Source organism: Phoca vitulina, unplaced genomic scaffold (assembly GCF_004348235.1).
Source record: "Phoca vitulina isolate PV1807 unplaced genomic scaffold, GSC_HSeal_1.0 scaffold17, whole genome shotgun sequence".
Lineage (NCBI taxonomy): Eukaryota > Metazoa > Chordata > Mammalia > Carnivora > Phocidae > Phoca > Phoca vitulina.
In genome coordinates this window covers 15,851,598-15,876,841 of record NW_022589720.1, presented here as the reverse complement: position 1 = coordinate 15,876,841, position 25,244 = coordinate 15,851,598, and the positions used below count along the sequence as shown (strand labels likewise).

The window sequence follows — 25,244 nt, the reverse complement described above, 5'->3', positions numbered from 1 at the left end:
ACCTCTGCCCTTTTCCCGCACCAGTCATCCCAAACATTCAAAATCCCAATCTATAAAAGCAAAACCACACGAAGATCCAAGGAGTTGTGATTTTAAAATGTGAGAAGATATTTTGTGACAGTATTCTCCTTTCCATGTGAGAGCAGAGCATGTCTTTTGTGTAGAAACTCAGTGGTGAAATGCAGAGCGTCTTCCCTCATTAAACACTGTTCAGATGTTTTTGACTAGAAACGTATTCTTGAAATGTATTCATTATAATGATAATTTTCTAATAATAAAATCATGTGAATTACCAATGGGGATTGTTAAAAAGAGTGTTTTGTCTTTATGTGTGTGGTTCATAATTACAACAATACAAAAAAAAATCATTCTTCAAGAATAGTAAAAGAAGCTATGGTTCCATCTCATGATTTTTTAAAATATGGTTATATAATAATTTTAAAGACAATTACAGGACACTTTTTGGATTAAGAAACATTAAAAGCATTTAAAAGCATTTAAACATAAATGATTTTAAAATATTTAAAACAGGGGCGCCTGGGTGGCTCAGTCCTTAAGCGTCTGCCTTCGGCTCAGGTCATGATCCCAGTGTCCTGGGATCGAGCCCCGCATCGGGCTCCCTGCTTGACGGGAAGCCTGCTTCTCCCTCTCCTACTCCCCCTGCTTCTGTTCCCTCTCTCACTGTGTCTCTCTCTGTCAAATAAATAAATAAAATCTTTAAAAAAATAAAATAAAATAAAATAAAATAAAATAAAATAAAATAAAATAAAATATTTAAAACATATAAAATTTCAGTTTTGCTATTTTCAAAAATATTCATTTATTTAATTTTTTAAAATAAGTTTTAAGATAATATATTGATTCTAATTCTTGAAACAGACTGTAACAATACATGATATTTATCATTCTGTCATCATCCTATGAGATAATTCATAATATTTTATGAAGTTCAGATTAGAATTCAGGAATATAAAAAAATTAAAGCAACATGACATAAAATATAGTAAATATAGAAGATTAGGACAATAAAAAATATGAAATATATTATAAGACTGGAGTGTTAATTTTTTTGTTTTCCTCTTTGCCCTAACTTGAACTAGCTTCATCAAAACTTTTGGATTTAGGGCGCCTGGGTGGCTCAGTTGGTTAAGCGACTGCCTTCGGCTCAGGTCATGATCCTGGAGTCCCGGGATCAAGTCCCACATCGGGCTCCCTGCTCAGCAGGGAGTCTGCTTCTCCCTCTGACCCTCCTCCCTCTCATGCTCTCTGTCTCTCATTCTCTCTCTCGCAAATAAATAAAATCTTAAAAAAAAAAAAAAAAAAACAAAACTTTTGGATTTAGATTGATTTTAAGTCCATTCACAATATAGGAGATGCTATGCCTGTTTCTTTGAAATGGTTGTACCATTTAATTGCAGTTTTATCTGAAAATAGTATCTTATAAAAATTTTATCTTCCCTAAAGGAATTCGTACTTGGGCTTGCTTTGCTCCAAATATTGCCTTTGTTATTCAGGGGCTCTTTATAGGCTTTTTCCCTCTCTCTGGATACAATTGTCAAATATATGGAACTAATCAGTCAATCATCTTCTCTCTCTCTCTCTCTCTCTCTCTCTCTCTCACACACACACACACACACACACACACACACAATGGTTCAAATATGGGCAGAAATATATTCATGAGATTTCAGGAGAATGAGTAAAATTATAGTTAAAGAGAATGAGAATGATGAGCAACTGAACACAAATATAATAATTGATGTTTTATAAAAGCCATTGGAGCAAATAAAATCAGGATTATTTTTGAGGAATATGTCTCCTCTCCTGAAATCTGTTACAGAACTTCACTGAAAATACTAATATTCAACTTAGTATTTTTCACTTATCCTTAAGTCCTTCAAGCATTTAGTAAATAGTCAAGAAGACTTCTGCTAAGTCATCTGTAAAGTTTATTTGAATTTAAGTAAATTCTGCCATGCCAGAACTATCTTTAACTCATCTATCCTCAGAATGGAGCACATTCTGGGGCAAGTAATAGATATTTAGTTAAATGTGTCTCTAATTAACTATTGACACATATGCTATACAATGAGGATAACATCTTTAATCAAGGATAAGCAGGCATTCTAAAAGTGAAAAATTCGAGAGCAGCCCAATACCACCAATTTGGAGAATCTGGTGGCAGATGAGTGAATTCATTACTCATGCACCCCCAGAGGAATTTAAAGACGTGTTCAAGGATGTCTGGCTGCTACTTAATAATGACAGTCTCCTCAGGGAAGGGGCAGCACATGTGTTTGTCCCGTTCATGCCTGGGAAGATAGAAGGATACGAAGATCAGGTCTTAATTACAGAGCACAGTGACCTGGGTAATAGCAGATTTTTAGATCCAAGAAACAATATTTCCTTTAAGTTTGATCACTTACAGAAAGAAGCCGGTGACATCCACCCAGCCAGAGGACATAGATGGAGGTACGAACTTTTACAGAGAATCCTGTGATGATTTTAAAAGGTCTATGTGAAAGATCATCATTTCAATGACTTCTGTACTCTTCATGCTAAAACTATAGATGGCAAAGACCACTGTTGCATGTATCAAAGCCACTAGTTTTCAGCCTAAAAGCTTCTGGAATGGTCGTTGGAGATCAGAATGGAAGCTCACCATCACACCATCTACAGCCCAGGTTGTTGGAATACTCAAGATTCAGGTTCACTAGTATGAAGATGGCAATGTTCAGTTGGTTAGTCATGAAGACATATAGGACTCAGTAACTGTTTCGAAGGAAGTCCAAACTGCCAAGGAGTTTATTAAAATCATAGAGCATGCAAAAAATGAGTAGCAGGCAGCAATTAGTGACAAATATCACACAACATCAGACACCACATTCAACGCCTTATGCCATCAGTTGCCAGTTACCCACACCAAAATCGACTGAAACAAGATTGGTAAAGAAATGCAGAACGCTTAAAGGCTGAATGTAAGGATTCTTCAGTATGTAGGAAGAAAGGACTCAATATGTGGTCATGTGATAAATAAGTGATTTATAAACAAGAGTGACATTTTGCTAGGGCTTTAGTTAACAGGTTTTCTAGCCCTCACAGAATACTGTTGAACCTATAGCATCATTTTGATTCTCTTGTGCTCTCTGCCTTGTAATTTTTGTGTTGTCACTATATCTACTTGTAATTTTTTTTTTTTAATTCTGCCATATTTAGTGATGAAGAGAGTGATGTATCCTGGAGTCATTTTCCTGTTTAGATCATTTTCCTAGCCATGAAGCCCTGTTACTGATATAGACAGGTAATGTGCTCCGTATTTTTCTACCCCAGTCCTTCAAAGCACTTCTGGTACTTCAGTGATTTTTACTGATCCACCAACAACTAAAGAGGCTACGCTATAAACTAGCTGAGTAGAAGACACATTCATCCTTCTCCTTCCAATTGCTTTGATCATCATTTATAACATCTCATAACTGGGGGCACCTTGGTGACTCAGTCGGTTAAGCATCTGACTCTTGATTTCATCTCAGGTCATGATCTCAGGGTTGTGAGATGGAGCCCCGTGTCAGGCTCTGTGCTGGGTGGCTTGGAGCCTGCTTAACATTCTCTCTCCCTCTCCCTCCGCCCCTCCCCTTAAGTCTGTGCCTTCTCTCTCTCTCTCTCTCTCTCACTCCCTCTCTCTCTCTCAAAAAGAAAAAAATGTAAACATCTCATAATTGTAGTTTTTAAAAGTTTGGAATTGGGCTTTTCAGGTCCCATTGTGGGGGCAAAGGAAGTTGTCTGGAAATTCCATTATAACAAACTTCTCTGGGGAAGTTGTATTTTAATCCAGAGTCTTCAGCCACTGTCCCTGCACATAAATGTGTTGGCTTTCTCCTCTTCCCTTGTTGTCTCCTTCCCATCTAGTACCATTGTAGTTGTAGACATAGGTCTGCATTTTTAGACAAGTTTTACTCATTTATTATTATTTTTTATTACTCATGAACTACTGACATACTAGGGATGTAGTAGAGTATAAAATTTGAAAAATGCAGATGTTGAAGGAATAATAGGTATCTTGTGCTTTAATACTTTGTGGTGGGATTGTACTATAAGCAAATGAATCAAACAACTATGTAAATCACAGACAAAAACTGAAGATGAACCAAAGTGCAAAGGATATATTCCAGGCAGTATCTTTCTACTGTAACCTGCTATTTAAGGGAATACTAGTGATTTGTTCTAAATAGGATGCACAACTTATTCCAAATTACTCTTCCTCAGTCCTGTCTGCCAAGAACTCAAATGTAACTCTGACGCAGCAGCTCTCCCCAGGTGTATTGGCAGGTATATGCGTGATCTCCCAGAATACACAGGTGACAGAGATATGATATGACAACTGCTAATGGTAGATTCATTTCTATCGTTTACACTTCTATGGCCAGGCTTTAACGGAGGGTCAGTTTTTCAAAAAACAGGTGGTGTCTCCCTATTTGCCTCCAGATACATGTCAAAAAAGAAGGGGGTTTTTGTTTCAGCTTTCTCTTTCCTCAGCAATACAGTCAAGCAAGTTTGTTTCCAAGTGACCCATTGAGCGACAGAAGCATTTTTGTTTATTTCAAATAAAATATGTTTGCATTAAAAAAATAAAAGTAAAAAATGCATTTAACAAGTCACATTTACATAGAACAAATAATGGAGAACATTCCTTTCAAATATTTCTAATGTGCTTCCCATTTTCATTGACCTTGATTTTTCCTAAAACAACTTCTCCCTAGTCAATTCACTTATCTAGGATAGATTTAAATTACATGTCAAAAACTCTTTATTCCTCAAATCACTTTTGGTTCAAAGGATGTAAAGGTAGTTAAATTTTGAACAAATTCATTGTTGTATTACATTTTCCTTTCACTGGGGAAGAAATCAGGAGGAAGAAAGGCAGGTATAATTGAAAGAATGGAACACATGAGGCTTACATTGTGTTCATAAAGTCATCAACAAAAAGAGACATGAAGAACAAGGTTCTTACCTCTTAGCTCAATTTAGATGAAAACTTTGTATGGAAATAGTTAAATGATTTCTCCTTACTTTTTTGTGATATTTAAATTTAATGTTATCGAAGAATCATATCTAAACAAAAATTCTTATGCATTATCTCCGTACTCTTTAAGAATGATTCTGCTCTCAGGCTAGTTTACTCAAATCTAACTAGTTTATTTTATCTGCCAGGATGCACAGCTGATACCAGAAGATGAAAAACTTTTCTCCTCAGTAACCATTTAAGAAACACTGGAAAAATTAGAAAGGTATTTTGGAAATTAGCTCTTTTTCAAATAAGAAAATAAAATCTATTCTATACTGCAAGGAATTATTGGTATTTTCTTCTAATTAGAAGGGTTTTTTTAAGCTAAAGGTCCTCAAAAAGTAATAAAGACATCCTGCAATCCAGCCAGGGTTTAAATGCTATCTCCTCCACTCAATACTTGTGCAACCATCTATATATTCATTAACATTTTGGACCTTGGAAGGAGGAAATAGTTATTATACTGTTGGGTTATTCATCCATATGAGTGACTCCATTAGTAGTTTTCCATAAACGTGACTTCTATTATCATCAGTAACTAAGTATTGGGTACATAATAAGCCTTTTATACATAGTACAAATGAATTAACCACTACCAATGTCTCACATTTATGTAATATGGTATATTTCACACATATTAAAATAAAGCTCCATATTTAAAAAGGTGATTTTCTTAGAAGATCAGACTTATATAAGATATGCATTTTAAATTTATTTCATGGAATATAGTATGTTTGCACAGCAATATATTTAGCTGAGAAAACTATTCCTTGTTCTCAATATATTTTCTGCTTTGTAATTGCTGATCTTTATACTCACCTCATGCTTTTCACTCAATATCAGCTTCCTCTACCGGGGTGATTGCTGATCAGTCTCTACCTAAATGCACATTTGCTGTTGAGAGGTCAGGCAAGATGGGGACTTAGAAATCTCCATTGGATTGGCAAAATGTATTCCACGGCGATTTCTATATGAACAGATATGGAGACACACAAAAACAGGATTAAAGTTGCTTAAAAAGTGCATGAGGAAAAATATTAAAAGTTTTATAGAAAAAATAATGTATCTTCAACAAGCAAGAGGGAATAAAAACAGAGGATGGAGGCAGTTTTAGATTAAAAGGGACATAAGAGACATAATACATATAAATGTGAACATTGATTCTGTTTCAAATAAGTTACAAAATGTCATTTTTTGAGATAAGGGGGGAAATTTGAAAATGGACATGATATTAGATGATACAAAATAGCTAATTTCCATGTCATGATGTATAGAAAGGACACTGTGGTCATGCAAGAAAAGTTCCATAATTTTATAAGATGCTAATAAAAATATATAGGGTAAAGTGATATCAAGTCAAGAATTTTCTTTAAAACACCAAAGGAATGTGAATAGATGAAGCAATGTTGTAAAATCTTTATAACAATTGAATCTAAGTAAATACTCTATAGAAAATCATTCTTTCTTCTTTTATATAATCCCTTAAAATAAAATTTAATTTAGAAACATTTTTAAAAGAAGTAATCTTATCCTATGTTTCCAGCATAAGGCTGGAATATATACATGACCATCCTCCTGCTGAAAAGTATTAAAAACACTGTATAAAATTTAAAATAAATAAATAAATAAAAGTAAACAAACTTTGTAATTTCATTAAGGACTTAGCAAGGAAATAAAGAATCCTGAGACCAAAAACTAATTTAAAAGCAAGAAAGAAGAGAGGTAAACAGCATTTTACTAGAACAAGCTACTTGCCCTGAGGACATTGTAAAATGAAACCTAAGGAATTTGAACTTTATTTTTTATGTATCTCTGGGACTGGCTCAAGGTGGTAAGCCTTTTAGCAGAACTTCTAAATACAGTTGGGACTTCAAATGACTATAACTTCAGGGTAAGTGTGCACTAAATATCAGGTCACTTTCTCTCACCCCATGCTAGATTAAAAAAAAAAAAAAAAAAAAATCTTCCTCAAAATGAAGAGCTAGGTGGGAAGAAAAAACTTTCCCTGAAAATTAATAAGTGATAAGTTAGCTTTAATAGTTCTTCATGCTGAATTCAGATAATCTGGTTGAAAAAATAACAATCAGATCCAAAGTAAATACAAGTCATTTGAAGGACGTCTGCATGCTCAAAGAATTTGCATGAAGAAAGTTCCATGGAAAATAAGCTCACAGTTAAAAATCACAAAACAGGGGCGCCTGGGTGGCTCAGTTGTTAAGCGTCTGCCTTCGGCTCAGGTCATGATCCCAGCGTCCTGGGATCGAGCCCCACATCGGGCTCTCTGCTCCGCGGGAAGCCTGCTTCTCCCTCTCCCATTCCCCCTGCTTGTGTTCCCTCTCTCGCTGTGTCTCTCTCTGTCAAATAAATAAATAAATTCTTTAAAAAAAAAAAAAAAAAATCACAAAACATACAGGGAAATAAGACAAGTGAGGGACAGTAGAAACAACAGAACATTGAATAACACTCAAAACAGAGGTCTGAAATTGAATTTTTAAAACTGAATATGAATTAAGAATTTTTCCTATTTATAAGTAACAAAAAGTAATTAAAACATAAATGCATTACAATTAAGTATTACCGGAGACTCTTACATTGCTTGCCCCAATATTTCATACCCCCCAGTATACCGGCTTTGTTGAGCCATCTCCCACACTGACTCCAAGTTTGACAATTTTTCCTGCTTTGGTCAATGGAAAATTAGCAAGCATAAATAGGCGTATATGATAAGCACTGGCACATTGGGGTATATTCTCTAGAAATGTTCCCTTTTAGAAATCAGCCTCTATGCTACAAAAAGTCTTAGGAAATACTACTGAATTAAGAGAGTAAACAGAGCCAGGGTGTTTGAAAGACCATCATGGATGTTCTAGCACCAGCCAAGCATCTAGCTGAGTGTAATCATGTAGATGACCTTAACTATGGTGACACTGAGCCCATTTGACCCATAGAATCACAAAAATTAATAAATCAATATTCTTTTACAGCAGTAGTAGATAAACTTTTTCTGTAAAGGTAGTAAATATTTTAGGCTTTGTGGGTCATACAGTCTCTGTTCCAATAACTCAGTTCTATCCTGTGACACACAAGCAGCCATGGACAGTATGTAAATAAGTGAACATGGCTGTGTTTCAATAAAACTCTATTAGTGGGCATGGGAAGTTGAATTTTATATCATTTTCACATGTCACAAAATATTTATAACCATTTAATAATAAAGCACCTTTCTAGGCTTAGAGGTATACCAAAACAGGTGTTGCTCCTCATTTGGCTTCCAGGCTATAGTTTTCTGATCCCTGTTGTAAGCAACTAAATTTTGTATTGAGTTGGTACACATCAATAGATAACTGAAACAAAAATTGTTACTGGAAGTTGGCTCCTGCTATAAAGAACTTTGCTTGTTACATCTTAGGTACATTAACCCTTTAGTCTAATGTCACTTCTGTTTGGCCTTTTTTTTTTCCCATTTCCATCATACAGTTCATGGTTTCACCTTCTTTCCTAAGATATGAACCTAATTTATTTAAATATTTTTGTCACATGATTGGGACAAAACAAATAAGATTATTTTACATATTATATACAAGTTATACTTTCATATCCATGTAAAATATTTTGTGTAAGAGAAGCTGTGTTCAGTGGGAAATTAGCAAGCATAAATAGGTAAATACATGATAAGCACTTGCATATCGGGGTATGTATAATTTTAATTATAGAGCAAGGCATAATTTTACCCACCAATAAAAAAAAACGGTAGTTGATTTATAGGTCCAACCAGTTCTACCATTTTCCTGTTTTCCTAAGAAAGCTGTTGGTTCAATTTTCCATCCTAGGTAGAATTTTTCTTGGCTTAAACTTTGAACTATAGAATCAGGCTCAGACAGATACTGTGCCATGCCCTTGGTCGTAGCCATAAAAATGCAACATCATACTCTGACCTTATTAGTCAAACAGTCTATTTTTGTAGAAATAACCAAGGATTTATTTCTAACTGAAAAGGAATAAAATATTTCTGTTTGAACTCTATAGGCCATATTTTAGAATCTAAAATGATAGTTTTCTTTCCATTTTGAGATACCAATTTTTCTTTGAAAGATACCTGTGTTTGGTTTGTTCAGATGGACTTTTTCTATCGTGTCATTCAGATTTCAGTTCTTTGATAGCAGAGCTAAAGGATTTTGTTTTCTGGTGTCTCATCTATAATGGGCTCTACATATCTATGAAACCCTTACTGAAGAGTCTCTATTTTGAAGTTATTTTTATCTTTAATACAATAGGTACATTTAAAGATTAATCTCCAGAGCTTTTATTATGTTTTTAAATGTGTTTTCTTGTATAAACTGTAAAACAGAACACTTCTGTTGAAGAGGAGACTTCTTTTTTCTCTTTTAAGGTGTTTCCTTAATCAATTGTAACTTGAAGCCTTGGTGGCAAGTTTAAAAGGATGTAAAAGTGTCAAACTTAACTCCCATGCTATTTTTAGGTTTGCTGTTAAACATAGGTTTAGGGTTATGTTGATAAAACATGTGCATTTATTATTTCTCTATATTTTTTAAAGTAGGCATTTCATGGGAAGAACATAAATAATTTTAGTTGTCTGTACCAGGGGTGTTTATGGTTCTATACAAGTGGTAAGTGAAATAGCGATGTATTGTGTGACTATCAGATTGAAATAAGATTCTTGTTGAGAGGTCAGAATTCAACTGTAATGTAGCTGCCGTATAGACAAAAGGCAGGGGAAGTGATTTGAGTTATAAGTAGGTTTGCCCTGACCATAACCAAGTTTTAGGAATTAGAGGCAAAGGGAAGTCAGATTCCTCAGAATATAACAAATAGCTTGGCAGTTAATAGGATTTGTGCTTAAAGTCCATTAAACCTATCTCTATTACCCCATGCTGTTCAATCTCTTTAGGTAGAATTAACTTTCTCCACTAACTTGGTTGTCAGAAGAAACACTGCTGAAGGATTTTACCTTGATTGATGGGGAACTTTGTTTCATGATAACTTTGGTTATAGCACAAGAGAATGAAATAATAAAATTACTGGCAGTTACTGTTAGCTGATTCCACATGGACAGAATCCAGAAAAATGTATAAAAAACTTCTTTCTATTGGTGTGAATTATATTTTCTAATCCATAGATCTTCAAATTAGAGTTTAGTGTCTTAGTTTCTCTAAGATCCTCCCTCTCAGGGGATGACTGTTCCTCTTATTGGTAGGACATCTATTTGTTTTTTTTAGAACCCTGTTCTTCTACCTCCTTTAATTATCCTCAAACATTTCAATTCTCTAGTATCCCTAGTCTCCCTCCCTAGTATTTTTCCTTCCGTCTTTAGTGTGTGTTACCAGTTACTCTATTATATCCAGGTTCACATTGCAGACCAGCAGTAAATCAGTGGCAAACAGACAAAGAAAAAGAAACCAAAAAAACAGAAAAGCAAAATGTTTATATATATATATATATATATATATATATATATATATATAAATATATGTATATAGATAGATAGATAGATACACACACATGTATATATATATATATATATATATATATATATATATATATAAATTCCCTAATGCCAAGTAACTATAAGACAATAAAATCTTTTAAGTCTTCAAGATTGATTTCCTCTTAGCAAATTTTCCATGAGAGATATTTCTATTGCCACATCTGCTTTGAGCTGCAAAACCAAAAGTTATTCCCCATCTGTTATCTAATCTTTTTTCAACTCTAGGCCCTAGATGAGGGAAGGACATGCTACACAATTAAGTGTTGGAGTAGGAAAAAAAATCAGGCATAATAATCTGATTAATATAATATGTTCTTTTACTGCAGAGTTCAAAAAGTTATCAGGCTAATCAGAAATGCAAAATTTATATAGGAAAATTAGCATATAAGATTTTCAAAACTCGTTAGAATGCTAAGCCATTTTCAGAAAACACTATGGCATTATTTCCATAATATATATACCTGAGTGGAAAAAAAATTCACCTAATAGTAACTCTGAATTAATTTTTATAGTTGTTACCATTATAAAAAGATTAGAATCATTTTATTCTTTTCCTTCCCAGAACTTCTTGCTAAAATGTAGACTGTCAAATATTAATACAAGTATTTTTCATCAACATTCCTATTCTATCCACTCAAATCCTCTTCTCTTGTACATTGCATAACTCTAAAATTTGGCAAAATCCTAGGTAATCATAGTTATAAATAGTTACACAATCTTACATAGCATTCAAAACATATAAATGATAAAGAGCAAGTTGGAAAATCCTCTTCCAGAAATCAACTTCCACATAGACATAATTATGTAAGATGCTGAATTTTATTTAACTGGTTTTAAACACACTGCATATTGAACAATAACAAAACAAGTGATCAGAGATATAAAATAGCTGTATTCAACAGACACAAACATTTAAGTGACATTCATTATTACTGGATTCTTCAAAAGTATCTCATATCCCATTGGACATTCTGATGACAGGGAAATAGTGCTTAAATTCTTCAAGACAGAGATTCCATTCTCCAGATGCTTTTATCCAGCAAATATTAGTATGTATGTTAGATTTATTGGAATTTTGAGTTTCTTTAGTCATGTTTTTCCACATCCCCCATCACAAACTTGTTTTATTGCTCATTTTAAATTGGTTATCTTAAACTAACATATTTTATAACATCCATGTTGAGAAATAGAAGAAAATGTAAAGTAGGCCTAATGAAATTTAAAAGAAAAAAATATAGGCTTTAACCAAAAAACAAAACCTAAACGTAATACATTTATGTCATCTTGGCATAAAGTTATCTCTAGAAGATAAATGGAAAGTAAGTACTGGGTTCTGCTTGGAGCACTGGGTGTTATGCACAAACAATGAATCATGGAACACTACATCAAAAACTAATATTGTAATGTATGGTGATTAACATAACAATAAAAATTTTAAGAAAAGTACTGGGTTCTTTGCACAATTTTTAATATAGAAACATAACACACTTTGTACAAATGTAGAAGAAAATTAGCATTCAAGTTATTTTAGATATTTAGAATTTTACATAAACAAATGGAGTCAGAGATTTGGTTGGACCATCTTAAATAGCATTCAAATAATATGAATAATAAACAGGAAGTAAACAAAATTTTCCTTGTAGAAATCAACTCTCACCAGGACAAAGACTATTAATGAATGATGGCTTTTAAACAAATCTGAAGAACATGAAGTTGCTAGCCAAGTGGATACCTCTAAGTAGTGGAATCAGCAAATGCAGTATCTGTGAGTTGTTTCCAGAAGAACAAGGAGACCTTGATGACTGGGTGGAATGAACAAAGGGTACAGGCAGTAAATCAGACTGGAGTCAGGGTGTTAATGGGGACACATAGGGGAAGGCCTTGGAAAACACAATAAGGATTTTGGCTTTTAATATGAGCGAGAAAGGAAATTAATGTGACATTTTTGGAAAGGTGTAACATGTTTAGACTTAATTTTAACAGGATTATTCTTGAGGAAGAAATGAGAAGAGGACAAGAACTGAATCAGGAAGAGCTTTTTTGGAGGTTGCTGCATTAATCAAAGAGAAAGGTATAGGGGCTTAAACTGGGTGATGAAAATAGAAGTTGTTAGAAGTGATAAATTACAAATATATTTTCAAAGTAGAGCCAACAAAATTCTCAGGTGGATTAAATGATACTCAAGTTTTTGTTTTGTTTTGTCTCCAAAAGCAACTGGAAAGGAAGAATGAGATGTAGTTTGTAGGCAGACTGTCAGGTTCTCAAATAAAAAGAAAGAGGCAGTGTTAAATCTTGATATTGATCCCACAGGTGGCAATGATAAAAGTGAATCTAATATGATTCTTTTTTTTTAAGTACGTTGGTACTAAGATGTTGACAGATTGTTAAAATAAAGAAAAGGCAGGGCAGCTCTTGAAGGATATAGAAGGAAAATAATTTACATAGAAAGATGAGGATTTGACAATCAATATTAGCAAATATGTTTGAACATATATTCAATACCAGGTGTTCTTCTAGGCATCAGAGATTATAGTAGTCAACCACAGAGAGAAAATTAACTCTCTCCAATGTCAACAGTCCTAACAACAGTGATTGTCATTTATGGAAGAGGGTAAAAGGATGCTAAGTGTTCTCTATTCGTGTGCATCTCAGGCTGAGAGTGTGTGTGTGTGTGTGTGTTTAAAATATTATACGGCATCGACCCATTAAAATAATAATATGTTATATGTTAACTAACTTGAATTTAAATTAAAAAAACAAAAACCTTTCTTTTATTTAGATCGGTGGAGCTCCACTCTACATGTTAGATGAGATGCTGCCCAATTCATAAATCATTTCATAAAGCCAATTAAATCTTCAAATTAAAAAAATCATATGGTATATAATATCAAAACAAGCTGTTGAACTGTGCCCCTCCTCCAAAATTCATATATTAAAGCCCTAATCTCCAATGTGACTGTATTTAAAATAGGGATTTTATGTTGGTAAATAAGATTCAATGAAATCATAGGATGGAGCCATAATCTGAAAGTATTGATGTCCTTGTAAGAGGAAGAGACATAAGAAACCTCTTTCTCTCTGCACAAAGGAAATGTGAGAACATAGAGAAAAGGCAGTCTTTTTTTTTTTTTTTTTTTAAGATTTTATTTATTTATTTGATAGTGAGGGAGAGAAAGAAAGAGAGCAGGGGTTAAGGCAGAGGGAGAAGCACGCTCCCCACTAAGCAGGGAGCCCGATGTGGGGCTCCATCCCAGGCCCATCCCAGGCACTGGGATCATGACCTGAGCCCAAGGTGGACCTTAACTGCTTAACCAACTGAGCCACCCAGGTGCCCCCCAAAAAGGAGTCTTTTGCAATCCAGGAAGAGATGTCTTAGCAGAAACCAACCCTGCAAGCTCCTTGATCTTGGACTTCCCACTTTCAGAACTATGGGGAAATAAGATGATGTCTAAGCCATACCGTCTGTGGTATTCTGTTGCGGCAGACTGAGAAGACAAATATACAAGCTGAACATTCTGTATTATACTCTCACTAGTGTATTTTCTTTTGCTTCTATATCATGTGTGTCAGTCTGTGCTTGATGCACATAAGTGAAAATAAACTGGTAAATTTAGTGGATTTGAAGTTAATACAGAGATTTAGGTACTTACATAAATATTGCAATGGCTAGAGAAGAGAGACTCCAGGCTTGACTATATGGATTCTCTCTGAACAACATCTAGAATTGTTCTGCCAAGGGAGCTGCTATTTTTTTTTTTTTCTTGTTAATACATCTTTTATTACAGGAGTCTCAGCTAAGAGCTCAGAAGGAGAGAGGAAAAATTATTTTTCATCCCCTACAAAGTCATAACTTTAGCAACAGAGCCTGATACATAGTATATGCCCAATAAAATGTTAGCAAACAGAATACTGATGCAAGCTTAAGCCAAGCTTAAGCCACCTGGGTGTTTTTCCTGGGGAATCTGCTATTTTTAAGCTGTTTAGACACAAAAGAATCTGGAAACCACTGATTCACAAGAGCCAGCAGGCTCCAAGATGGCTCTCCCTTAGTTATCTGTAATCTAGATTCAGGGATTCCCAGACCTCTTGTTGAATTCTGTTAGCTCCCAAACTATGCCAGAACCCTTAAGATTCTTTTTTTTATTTAAATTCAATTAGCCAACATATAGTACATCATTAGTCTCAGATACAGTGTTCAACAGTTTATCAGTTGCATATAATACCCAGTGCTCATTACATCACATGCACTCCTTAATGGCCATCACCTAATTACCCCATCCCCCACCCACCTCCCCTCCAGCAACCTTCAGTTTGTTTCCTATAGTTAAAAGTCTCTCATGTTTTTTCTCCCTCTTTGATAACTTCCCATTCAGTTTTCCCTCCCTTTCCCTATGATTGATCCTCCGTGCTGTTTCCTATATTCCACATATGAGTGAAGCCATATGATAATTGTCTTTCTATGATTGACTTATTTCACTCAGCATAATATCCCCAGTTCCATCCATGTCAATGCAAATGGTAAATATTCATCCTTTCTGATGGCTGAGTAATATTCCAGTGTGTGTGTGTGTGTGTGTGTGTGTGTGTGTGTGTATGCCACATCTTCTTTATCCATTAATCTGTCAATAGACATCTTGGCTCTTTCCACAGTTTGGCTACTGGACATTGTTGCTATGAACATTGGGGTGCATGCAGGTGCCCCTTCAGATTACTACATTTGTATCTTTGGGGTAAATACAGAGTAGGGCAATTGCTAGGTTGTAGGGTAGCTCTATTTTCAATTTTTTGAGGAACCACCATACTATTTTCCAGAGTGGCTGTACTAGCTTGCATTCCCACCATCAGTGTAAGAGGGTTACCCTTTTTCCTCATCCTTGCCAACATTTATTTTTTCCTGTTTTGTTAATTTTAGCCATTCTGACTGGTGTAAGGTGGTATCTCATTGTGGTTTTGATTTGTATTTCCCTGATGCCAAGTGATGTGGAGCATTTTTTTCATGTATCTGTTGGCCATTTGCATGTCTTCTTTGAAGAAATTTCTGTTCATGTCTTCTGCCCATTTCTTGAGTAGATTATTTTTGGGGGGGTATTGAGTTTGATAAGTTCTTTATAGATCTTGGATACTAGTGCTTTATCTGATATGTCATTTGCAAATATCTTCTCCCATTCCATAGGTTGCCTTTTAATTTTATTAACTGTTTCCTTTGCTGTGCACAAGATTTTTTCCCAATAGTTCATTTTTCCTTTTTTTCCCTTGCCTTTGGAGATGTGTCTAGCAAGAAGTTGCTGTGGCCAAGGCCAAAGAGGTTGCTGCCTGTGTTCTCCTCTAAGATGTTGATGGATTCCTGTCTTACATTTAGGTCTTTCATCCATTTTGAGTTTATCTTTGTGTATGGTGTAAGAAAAAGGTCCAGTTTCATTCTTCTGCATGTGATTTTCCAATTTTCCCAACACGATTTATTGAAGAGACTGTCCTTTTTCCACTGGATATTCTTTCCTGCTTTGTTGAAGATTAGTTGACCAAAGAGTTGAGGGCCCATTCCTGGGTTCTCTATTCTGTTCCATTGATTTATGTTTTTGTGCCAGTACTGTACTTTCTTGATGATGACAGCTTTGTAATAGAGCTTGAAGTCCGGAATCATGATGCCAGCAGCTTTGCTTTTCTTTTTAACATCCCTCTGGCTATTTGGGGTCTTTTCTGGTTCCATACAAATCTTAGGATTGTTCCAGCCTTGTGGAAAATGTCGATGGTACTTTAATAGGGATTGCACTGAATGTGTAGATTGCCCTGGGTAGCATAGACATTTGAACAATATTTATTCTTCCAATCCATGGGCATGGAATGTTTTTCCATTTTTTCTGTCTTCCTCAATTTCTTTCATAAGTGTTCTGTAGTTTTTAGAGTATAGATCCTTTACCTCTTTGGTTAGGTTTATTCCTAGGTATCTTATGGTTTTTGGTGCAATTGTAAATGGGATCAATTCTTTAATTTCTTTCTTCAGTTTCACTGTTAGTGTATAGAAATGCAACAGATTTCTGTGCATTGATTTTATATCCTGCCACTTAGCTGAATTCCAGTATGAGTTCTAGCAATTTTAGAGTAGAGTCTTTTGGGTTTTCCACATAAAGTATCATGTCATCTGCAAAGAGTGAGAGTTTGGTTAAAAAAAAAAAAAAAAAAAGACTGAGAGTTTGACTTCTTCTTTGCCAATTTGAATGCATTTTATTTCTTTTTGTTGTCTGATTGCTGAGGTTAGGACTTCTAGTAACTATGTTGAACAATAGTGGTGAGAGTGGGTATCCTTGTCATGTTCGTGACCTTAGGGGAAAAGCTCTCAGTTTTTCCCCATTGAAAATGATACTCACTGTGGGCTTTTTGTAGATGGCTTTTATGATATTGAGGTGTGTTACCTCTGTCCCTATACTATGGAGAGTTTTTAATCAAGAAAGGATGCTGTATTTTGTCAAATGCTTTTTCTGCATCAGTTGAGAGGATCATATGGTTCTTGTCCTTTCTTTTATTAATGTAATGTATCACAGTGATTGATTGTGAATGTTGAACCACCCTTGCAGCCCAGGAGTAAATCCCACTTGGTCATGGTGAATAATCCTCTTAATGTACTGTTGGATCCTGTTGGCTAGTATCTTGGTGAGAATTTTGGTATCCATGTTCATCAGGGATATTGGCCTGTAGTTCTCCTTTTTGATGGATTCTTTGTCTAGTTTTGGGATCAAGGTAATGCTGGCCTCATAGAATGAGACTGGAAGTTTTCCTTCCATTTCTATTTTTTGAAACAGCTTCAGAAGAATAGGTATTAGTTCTTCTTTAAATATTTGGTAGAATTCCCCTGGGAAACCATCTAACCCTGGACTCTCTAAGACTCTTAGTAGCAATCTGGAGGCCTAGATTTAAAATACTCTTTAACTAGGTTCTAACTCAGAGGTCATATAAATTTTCCTGATAGTCAAAACACATCCAGAACCTGAGTTGCAAGGAGGTCATCTAAACCCCAGGTGCAAGAAGATTTGACAATGCAGCTTATGAATTTCTAGTCTTTGTAGTCCATGAGAGTACATTTGGAAGGTGAAATAGATTTTGGTGTGCCATTCTACAATACCTAGCTACTAATTAGGAAAATTAAGTATTAATTATGAAATAAAAAAGCACTCCTGATTAATAGTTAATTTTCTGATAGAATTTTTGGCGTATGACCAGAAGCAAGGTGATGTTTGGATAAGAGAGAACAAATTGCAGACAGGTTTGTTTGTAATAATGCTCCTTATTTTTGTATTAAATACTCTCATGAGATAAGCAACAGATAGGTCAGGATACTGCTCTTTGTGAGGATACTTGGAGACTTTATATCACTGCTTTGGTTTCCAAATGTTTAATTTTAAGAAAGTTATTTCTTATCAAGACTGTTCAAGTGTTAAAGCCTGAAGGAAATTGCTGAATTAAATAAATCAAAGTGAATAAATTCCACCTTGGGTAGCTTTTCAGTTGATCTTCAAGAAAGTGTTGTAACTCTTCAACAACCTTTGTGGTAGTTTTAAAATAAATAGTATGAATTAATATGCCCTTTTGTATACATGAAAATAAAACTACTCCAAACACAATAGATGTTTTAATTTTGTTTTTATCTTTTTTTTTTTCCTCTATTGAGTGGATTTTTTTTCAGGGTATTTTTACTCTGAACCTTAAACAGCAGGTAGCCCAAGGATGGACCCCAGAGTTCTATGGATTATATGAAATTGTATGCATTATTTAGTGTAAGTTGAATTTCTAGGCAGAAGACCACAACATATGACAGATCATATTTTGACCTCTGTAATCCCCAAAGACTTAAAAATCACTGACCTATACAAATCTGTTAAAATATTTCACTTCTTATTTGCAATAAATGACTCATGTTTGTGCAACTGTTGGCTCCACTGAAGTCAGTTAAGAGGAAATAACTTTTCTCTGAGAAAATTAATTAGCCCGTGAGGTGCTACAACTGTATGTGATCTTGGTCTCATAAAGACATTCTCCAACTGAGTTAACTGGGACATAGTGGTGATCTCAATTCAGTACTAATCTCTTTAGAACTATCTTGTGTTTATTAGGTGCATTTTTACCTTTAATTTAATTTACATGAGAATTTCACTGGAGTATGTTTTGTTTTTTCAGAAACTAAGAATTTGTCCTCAGTGAGATGATAACTTCTTATCTTCTTTTAACAAGCTTTTTATTTTTTGTGGGAATTGAGATTGAGCAATAGATTATAAGGATTAACCAGCTGAAAATGCAATATTCATTCTGCAGCCATAAGAGAGAAATTTAATCTTTAAGTCTACAAGGAAAGTGCTTCAGAATTCAACACAATTTACTTTATTTCTGATATTAGACTCTGTAAACCAATGTGCAATATAATAAAGACAATTATGAAGTTCAAGGAATACCAAAATTGAGAATAGACTGTATTAAAGGAATTTATCTCTTCATAGTGTCTTAATTTGCTTTTGAACAAATATATAAAGTTTCTCACTTACTCAAAATGGTCCTCAACATTAACTTTTGTTTGATTCTAATCTCTTACTTAACTTCTAGTTCCACATACAGTGTAACATTTCTTGAATAATTTTTAAGACTAAATACACTTTAATTACTAGTCTGAGTATGTCTCCTAGAGTCAATGACTATTAATAAATTTGCTAATTGTTGACATTTATGAAATATTTCTAATTTACTCAGGTGAGAACTTATATTTCCAGTGATGATTCTCCTTAGACCATTTCCTTTATTCTTTTATAGACTTTAATGACTTAAAGTGTTATATTTTCATTCACATATTCATAAATGATTGAAAATATGAAGAAACTTTTTCAGTCGTTTTGAGTAGAACCTGTTGACTTTGAAGACAGAATGGGGTCATCAAAAAACAAAAACCTACATGTAAGAAAATAAAATTTATGAAATCACACCCTGACCAGAACTAAAGGCACAACAGAGTAACAATTTGGGGGGAGGAGGGGGGGTTCTATCTTTAGTCAATATGTTTCTTTCAAAGTACATTACAGTTCAGAAAAACCATCAAGCTGCAAAATTTTAAGCATGCATTTTGATCATTAGGATTACGAGATTTGAATTAGATGTTTCCTTAGAGATGCATCTTGTATCTCTCTATTATAGCTCTTACCAATGGTCAATCATTCAGTCTTTATATAAATATTTTTAATATGCATGCAACCATATAAAACAAATATAAAACTTAAATAATTATTATAGGGAAAAAACAAAGATTGCTACCCTTGCAACCACTACCTAGATCAAGAAATAAAACTATGACAGGCACCTCTAAATCTATGCCATGCACTCCATCCTGATGTCAGCTCCTCCCCTCTCCAAATGCAAACACTCCTTTGACTATAACCACTTTCTTATGTTTCTTTATGTCCATCCTAATTTATTAGAGCTTAAAGGTATCTCTATTTTTTAAAGAAACCAGCTTCGATATTTTATGTCTCTGATCTTAGAAGTCTCTTTCTTATAATAATCTCAAAATATACCTTTCCATTACTACTAAGATATGCTCCAATATCCTAGAAATAGATGGTTAGACTATTCTTCCCCCCCACCCCATAACACAGAGTTTCAAGTAACTGAGAAGGTATCACAATGTTCCAATAATCTTCTTCAAGTTAAAAGTAAACTTAAACCCCGTTTCTCAAACTAGAGTCCTCAAACCATATTCATGAAAATTACCCATAGAACTGGTTTGAAGTATCTGTTCTTAAACCTTGTTCCGAATCCACTCAAGAAAAAATTCCAAGGCAGGATATAATCATCAACCAATTTTAACCAGCTTCCCAGGTAATTGCATATTTACTTCTAGAACATTATGTGTGGGCAACTCTGAATTCTAATAAAGATAGCAGAGATGAACGTGAAATCAATTGAGGGACTTAATTATCTTCTTTACATTCTAAGCATCTTTTCTCTAATAATATTTTCTCTTCTTCCTTCCTCTAGTCCTTGATTTTCACAATGGTTGCCTAGACAAGTTGTGCCCTGCTTTTCATTCTCATTTGTGGACATTATTTTACTTGGAATAGGAGTGACTACAAACTGATGCAGTATCAGCAACACCACAGGTCATATAACTTGGGTGTACATCTGCCCTCCCCACCCACTCTCTCTCTACAGAGATAGTCAAGTGAGGAGAAAAGGTAAAACCAATAGAGTAATACTATCAAACAAGCCAAGTATTATTAGTATTTCGAAAAGGAGAATTGCAGTTTCAAATGTTGATAAAAAATTGAATAACATAAAAAAGATATGAAAGTCTGTTGGCTTTATTGACATGGACAATATAGATACACTCACCAAGAGCTGAATGCATATATTGATGGGGGAAGTAACCACCCATGAGTGAGCTTTATTGACATGGACAATACAGATACACTCACCAAGACCTGAATTCATATTGATGAGGGAAGTAACCACTCATGAGTGAGCGGGTGAAGGCATTTTGAAAAATTTCAGTGTAAACAAGGTTTTTTGTTTTGTTTTGTTTTTTTTTTTTTTTTAATTTGTCTGTGAAGATGAAGGGAGATAATATTATTGTTAAATGGAGAAGAGATATACGGACAATTTTTTTTACTGTTTTTGCTTTTATTCTTACTGCATTTACATTAAGTATTCAATCCTGTTGAGGTTTTTTAAAGTTTTTTTTTTTTTTTTTTTTTTTTTTTTTGAGAGAGAGAGAATGAGAGAGAGCAAGCACATGAGAGGGGGGAGGGTCAGAGGGAGAAGCAGACTCCCTTCCGAGCAGGGAGCCCGATGCGGGACTCGATCCAGGGACTCCAGGATCATGACCTGAGCCGAAGGCAGTCGCTTAACCAACTGAGCCACCCAGGCGCCCAATCCTATTGAGGTTTTGATAGGTAGCATCATGTAGAAAATAATCCTTCAAAGGTATGAGAAGGAGTAATTGAATGTGTAAGGGTCTTTGTAGAAGTAGGGGGTGGGAAAATTACATTTTCTTCCTTGAAACTGGAAGAAACTAAGAGGAATGAATAAAAATTTAGATGCATATTCATTTGGAACAGCAAAAACAATGTTTTCACGTGATGTTCTATTTCCTGTTATTTTCTGTTAGGTAGAATATGAAAGTGTTTGCTTACAGAGAAAGGATAGTTATAAGAAAGGTACAGATATTGAGCAGGTTGGAGAAGTTTTGTAATTGTTATAGCAATAGATAATATAGCAATAGATAAAACCTTTCACACTTGAAATGAGTAAATTTGTAGTAACACTAATCTGTCTTTTTGCATGATTGCATGATTGCTTTTTGGCAGCTTTACCATAGAGATAGTGGTTAAGTGGATTCATATAGATTTACAGTTTGAATGGATTGAATAAACCACAAAATGATGAAAAACAATAAGATATCAGGCAAGGGGCGCCTGGGTGGCTCAGTTGGTTAAATGACTGCCTTCGGCTCAGGTCATGGTCCCGGAGTCCCGGGATCGAGTCTCACATCCGGCTCCCGGCTCAGCGGGGAGCCTGCTTCTCCCTCTGACCCTCTCCCCTCTCATGCTGTTTCTCTCTCTCTCTCTTTCTCTCAAATAAATAAATAAAATCTTTTAAAAAAAAAAGATATCAGGCAAGGAAATTTATGCATAAGATTACTATTATATATAAATTCTAACTTTCTAATTTTTATATTTATACACATACATATAGATAATGTATACATACATGTATACATATATACAATAAATATATGGATGTATAATTTTATATATATATACAAACACTCTTGCAGTTCACTGTTACAAAAAATGCATATATATGTGTGTATATATATATATATATATATATATATATATAAATTTCTTTTGTAACAGTGAACTGTAAGAGTGTTCAAACAAGCTTGCTGTAAGGCCACTAGATTGTGGGCAGACAATGAAATGATTGATTGAGTGGCTTTGTAGGTAAGATGATTTTTTGCTTCAAGATGTATTGGATAAAGCATAAGGATACTTAAACTGAAATAGTCAAAACAGGCAAAGAAACTAGGTTCAAGGTATTGGTTGGTTCACCCATGACATCAACAATTTAGGTAGGGAGTACAATTGAAAGCAAGAAGTTACATTGTTACAAAATGGACATATAAAAAATATGGAGAGGAAGAAGAGTCAGGCGGTGAGATTTTCGTTAAAAAAAAGGCTGCTTTTTCATTTATTGGTTTAATATTTGCTCACTTATTGCTTAATTATTTTTACTTTATTCTTTGTTCTTTTATTGCTTTACACACACACACACATATATATATACATATATATATATATATATTTAGAGAGGTGAGCTTTATTTATTTCTATTTTATTTTTTCTTCTGTAATGTTTTTAATTGAAATATAATTAACATACAATGTTATATTAGTTTCAGATGTACAATATAACAATTCAACAAATTTGTACATTTCTCAGTGCTCACCACAATAAGTGCACTCTTAATCCTCTTTATTTTACACATTCCCCCATCCACCCTCCCTCTGGCAACCACTAGTTTGGTCTCTGTATTTAACAGTCTTTTTTTTTTTTTTGTCTTTTTAAAAAATCTGTTTGTTTTGTTTCTTAAATTCCACATATTGTGAAAACATATGATATTTGTCTTTCTCTGATTTATCATATGTAGCATTATACCCTTTAGGTCCATCCTTGTTGTTACAAATGGCAAGATCTCATTCTTTTTTTATGGCTGAGTAATATTCCAGTGCATAAATTTACCATTTCTTCTTTAGCCATTCAACTATCAATGAGACACTTGGGTTGCTTCCATAGCTTGGCTATTGTAAGGAATGCTGGAATAAACATAGGGAAGCATTTATCTTTTCAAATTAGTGTTTTCATTTTCTTAGGTAAATATCCAGTTGTGGAATTACTGGATTATATATGAATTCTATTTTTAATATTTTGAGGAACCACCAAAATGTTTCCCATAGTGGCTGCACCAATTTGCATTCCCACCAAAAAGTGCATGAAGGCTCCTTTTTCTCCACGTCTTCACCAACACTTGTTATTGCTTGTGTTTTTGATTTTAGATATTCTGACAGGCTTAAGGTCATATCTCATTGTGGTTTTAATTTTCATTTCCCTGGTGATTGATGTTGAGCATCTTTTCATATTTCTGTTGGCTATTGTTTTACATATATTAAAAAAAAAAACCTTGTAGAATAGTAATTGTCTTAAGGCAACAATGAACAATGAGGATAAAGACTTACATCTTGATTCTGTGGTAAAGGAGTTGAGAGAATTTATAATCTATCCCTAGAAAGAGTCAAAGTGAAATGGTGTCTTCAGTGGTAAATCAGAATTCAGCTGAAGCAAGAGGATGGGTGGATCCCCCTGAGAATGTGATCATCTACCAATATTCCTGTGTCAATTTATTACAGGGAATCAGTTGCCCAAATAAGAACTAGATTTCCTAGGTACTTTTTCAATAAAGGATTACACTGAGACATAGTTCTATCATATGGAATGAGAGTGAAAGTAATATGTCTTTCCAGGCACAGCTTATGGCATTCCCTATGCTTATTTGTCCATGATTCTTTTTCCCTTTCTGGCAGTCTCAACAGAGTGGAGATACCACCAAGAAGACCTTAGAATCCATATAACGAACATGACAGCTTTTGTCAGACTGGATCCTTGAGTCACTATGTAGAAGAGGACTACCCCACTGACCTATTTATTTACCTAATACTATTATATGGGCAACAATAAACATTAATTCTATTATTGCTATTACAAAATTTAGAGTTAATATTGCTGCCACAGCTAACTTTATCATAAGAGATACAGGACGCTTGGTTGTATGTTTCCTTGTTTAACAGATTGGTTAGCTGGTGGGTTGCTTTTAATAAAGAGTTGATTCCAGATGACAAAGCAGAGTGGTTTGGGTTTTAGGGAAGAGAGGAGGACCAGGTCAGAAAAGAAAAAAAAAAAAAAAAAAAAAAAAAAAATTGTACATATATCAAAGTAATTAGCTTCTATAATGGCTACTTTGCCTAAGTGTTGACTTTATACTCTCTGTTCTGATTGGTCAAAATGGAGCTAGAACAATAGATAAATTCAGGCACTCAATTTATTTAAGCTTAGTGGATGAAGGACATAGTGCTTATGACTTAGTTCATGTGATCTGAGCATACACAATCTGGTAAGTAAAGGCCCCATCCCAGCTCTTTTACCCAGGGATGCTGTTCGTCCCAGCAACTGTAAGTCATGACACATTTTAGATTGAATTATTTACAATCTGAAAATAAGTGTTTCCTCCCCCTTTCCTTTGTAATAATGATGTTATTTTTAATAAAAATTAGACACAACCATCTACTTAAGCAAGACAAAGTAGGAAGGAAAAAGCAGAACACACACAGAGCTTTAAAAAATATAAGCGTGTACACAAACACACATACATAAACACATAACAAACACTCACGTATACTCTTACTTATTTGGCTGCTTTAGCTGAAATATTTTAAGTATTATAGTTGGGTGTGGGTCTAAGGACCATAAAACCCCTTTTGCAAGTCCTATATAAACAGTTAAGCAATTCATGTTGGCAAGTAGGTGTTTTTGCCTATTTGTTTGTTTTCAGCTTTTTATGACAACAGCAAAAACAAATGTAGTTTCT

The 25,244-nt window shown here is 34.3% G+C and overlaps 1 pseudogene; it reads left to right on the top strand.

Moving 5' to 3' along the window:
- The first annotated feature begins 2,185 nt into the window (after window positions 1–2,185).
- Window positions 2,186–2,969, top strand: LOC116639055 (annotated as a pseudogene).
- Window positions 2,970–25,244: the final 22,275 nt, after the last annotated feature.